The sequence below is a fragment of the Ornithorhynchus anatinus genome, chromosome X5 (genome assembly GCF_004115215.2).
Source record: "Ornithorhynchus anatinus isolate Pmale09 chromosome X5, mOrnAna1.pri.v4, whole genome shotgun sequence".
Lineage (NCBI taxonomy): Eukaryota > Metazoa > Chordata > Mammalia > Monotremata > Ornithorhynchidae > Ornithorhynchus > Ornithorhynchus anatinus.
Window position 1 is genome coordinate 61,220,951 of NC_041753.1, and position 3,541 is coordinate 61,224,491.

General features: G+C 47.7%; 1 non-coding gene across 1 annotated transcript; it reads left to right on the top strand.

The window, feature by feature from the left end:
- The first annotated feature begins 397 nt into the window (after positions 1-397).
- Positions 398-535, top strand: LOC114808423. Its single transcript, XR_003756271.1, has one exon. It is a non-coding gene; the product is annotated as a small nucleolar RNA SNORA7 (small nucleolar RNA).
- Positions 536-3,541: the final 3,006 nt, after the last annotated feature.

Below are 3,541 nucleotides of genomic sequence, written 5' to 3' on the forward strand. Positions count from 1 at the left end.
GCCTGTCTACTTGTTTTGTTTTGTTTCTGTCTCCCCCCTTCTAGACTGTAAGCCCGTTGTTGGGTAGGGATTGTCTCTCTTTGTTGCTGAACTGTACTTTCCAAGAGCTTAGTAGTGTTCTGCACACACTAAGCACTCAATAAATACGATTGAATGAATGAATAAATGACTAAAAGTGCTTGGGAAAGTACAGGAGAAGCCAGAGTCACATATCCAGGTCCACAAGTTGCTTCCATTGTAATGGGAGTGGATGGTTAGGGAAGGGAATGCAGGGTGGAAGAATGGACACAAAGAGAAAGGCCAACCAATAAAATGAGCCAGAGCATGGGTAAACAGATAAAGTAGAACAATTGAATAGTTTTACTAGCCAAAAAGTGTAATAGTACTTTCCTGTAACCCCCTCTCAGAGTCGCACCTGGAGAGTTTCCAGTACTCTACCGGTCTCGGCCTCGGGAGGGAGTGTCAAGCAGAGGCCTACCCATTCCATTCCTAGCTTGGGCTGTGGCTAACGAGTGGAAGGCAATCTGCTAAAAGTCAAAACTCATCCATGCTGGGCAGCAGCGGCACGTGAGAGAGTCGAGAGCGGAGACTCGAGTTTACTGCGCAGAAGGCGGCAGTGGTAAACCCCTTCTGTATTTTTACCAAGAAAACTCTCTGGATACACTACCGGAACGATTGCAGATGGAGAGCGGGCATTCTGGGAGAGATGTGCCCATGGTGTTGCTATGGGTCTGAAATGACTCGACGGCATAAGACAAGACAAGACTTCCCTGTACAGTCCTTGGACATCTTGTAGGTCCTTAGGCTGTCCCTCTCTAGTCTCTGGAGCCCTGACGTTGCAGGTGGGGGGAACTCCAGGTGATGTGTTCATGGGCTACTCACCCACCTTGTGCTCCTACGCATATTTCCCTGGGCAGGGAGGCAAGGGTGCCTCACCTCCATTAGCTCCATTTGCTATTACTCTCAAACCCGCTCCTGAAGTGACCAGATTTTTCTTGAGGCAGAGTAGGGAAGGGGATGGGGTGTGCAGGGGGTGAGGCAACCAGAGGATGGATGGGGCCAATGGTCCCAGCTGGATGGAGAAGAAAGGGGGAGGGGGAGGGCAGGCAAGGGAGATAGAAATGAGGAGAGAAAGAGGCAGAGGCATGGGTTGCCCCCACTGGATCATCACTGAGAGAACAAATCTAATGGTGTCTCCATAACATTTTGGTCAGGGCAGACAACTAGAGCTATCCCACCCCACCCCCTGGAGCTAGAAGTGGTTCCCCCTCTTTACCCCTGCCAGAAGGAGGATGCAGAGGATGCTTGCCCCTCCTCTTGCCCCACCAAAACCCGATGAGGAAGAGACATCTTCCTGCCTCACCTCTGTCTGATCTGCCATGGCAGCCTGGAGGACCAGCACCCCCACCCCCCACACACACCCCACCCGAGGGATGGGTTTGGAGCTTTAGAGTTGTCGCAGCGGCACAAACCCCAGTCACTGTGGCACTTTCCAGCCAGGATTTACCATCCACGGTTTGGCCCTGTCAAATCTCCCCACTGACCACCCAGTCTCCCAACACTCCTCCCCCAATTTGACTTCTAGGCTCAAAATGAAAAGTTGGCACCCCTGAGGAAAGACTGAGAATGACACACACAGGTCCACCCGAACGCAGACGCATACTCCTACCGGTCATAACGACTGCCTCACTTGGATCCACAGGCACACAAATCGACTCACTGATTGAAATCCACAGTCAGAGGGATGAGACTTCACTCTGGTGGTATGTTTACAAACAGACACACAAGTGCACACACTCCCCCCCCCCCCCCCCCACCATGATGATGATGGGATGATGATGGAGTCTTTAGTTGAATCCTGAGACTTCGGGACTGAGAACCCGTGTGAAAGGAACTCTATTATATGCTGTGATTTGCGGAGTGCCACTTGCGTTCTCTTGTCTCTGTCAGTTGGGTTCGCACTGGGGCATGGAATAATGGGTACAGCCATCTTGAGTGACACCCTTACAAGCATGATTAATTTCAAAGTGGCAGCTCCCCCAAAACTTCAGGATTCACTTAAAAGCTTGCTAAATCATGCCAACTGGGGAACTCTGATCTAGAACACTGGGCTTTATTGGATTTTCCCAAGGGCCAAAGCAAATTGTATGAAATATAAAGACTCCATGTGATTCTCCTAGCCATTCCTAGACAGTTCTAGACAAAACTCATGGGCTATTTTCATGCATTTTTCATGTGCAAATGATCAAAAATGGAAAGAGCATTATTTATTTTTTTCTCATCTCAGTTCTTTTTCACCCACCAACTGTCATGGACCCAAATCCTCTGTGCCTCAGAAGTATATGCGTCACAGTATTAGGGAAAGAGCCACCAAAGAACTTTGCTGGCCCCCTGATGATCTCAGGTCACAGACTAGAGAACACTGACCCGGAGGGCCAAGGGCCTCCAACAAGAAAGGATTTATCCCAGTTGGCTTGTTGGGAGTTTTAGGTGGAGAACATTAGTAAAGTAATACCACAAGAACACTGAATGCCTCATTTCCTTGGTTTGCTAGCCTGAAGAACTCAGCAAAAGAGTTACACTCATTCTTCAGTGGGGTGTTCAGCTTGTTTGGGTTATTTAAAAGGCAATAGTCAATCAAAGTGTGACATAATCTCTTTCTTGGAAGAAGCTGGCTGTATTGCAGGCCATTTTCGGAAAGTGAGGGTAAAGCACAAGGAATGAGAAAATGCTCGGAAGGAGAATTCTGTAAAAAAACCTTCAAACCTTTTTCTCTGAGTTCTCTCCAGGGAGGAAAAAGAGGGCAAGAAAAAGCTCAGTCACTAATGGGCGGGTTCCTGCTAACATAGACGGGAAAGGAATCGTGTTTGAGGAGCACTTAAAAACAAATGTGTCTTATCCCATTGGGACTGTGTACATCGAGCTGGAACTTAGATTCTTAGGTGAGGTCTTCAGACAGAAAGTCACCCCATGTACTAACTTGAGAGACTAGGGAAGAGAAACAGAACAGAGCAGAAAGCCAAAGCCAAATGTCAGACGAAGTTTAGAGAAATTTCAATGGACAACAACAACAAAACTATTGAACTATAAAGAAGTCTCTTGAAGAACCCACGGAGACCCAGAGTTTCTTGGATGGTGATGGGAATCAAGCAATCAATCAATGGTACTTATTGAGCACTTACTGTTTGCAGAAAACCATCTGTAATTGAGTTTAATGTCTGTTTCCCTTTCTAGTCTGAAAACTCCTTGTGGGCAGGGATTTCCTAAGCTCTTTTATACTGTACTCTCTGAACTGCTTAGTACAGTGCTTTGGACACAGTTAGTGCTCAATAAATATGATTGATTGATTGCTTGATTGATTCATTGATCGGATGCATAGCTCCTGTTGCCCCCAGCCCATCCTTAAAGAAGCTTGGCAGCATCAGGGAGGGATGGTGACACATTCTGTTCCAGAACATCCCTAAACAGAGGCAGAACTGTTGATTTTCCTGCTCCCAGTTGTCACCACTACCGCCGGCTTCCCCCAGCCCTTCCAACTAGT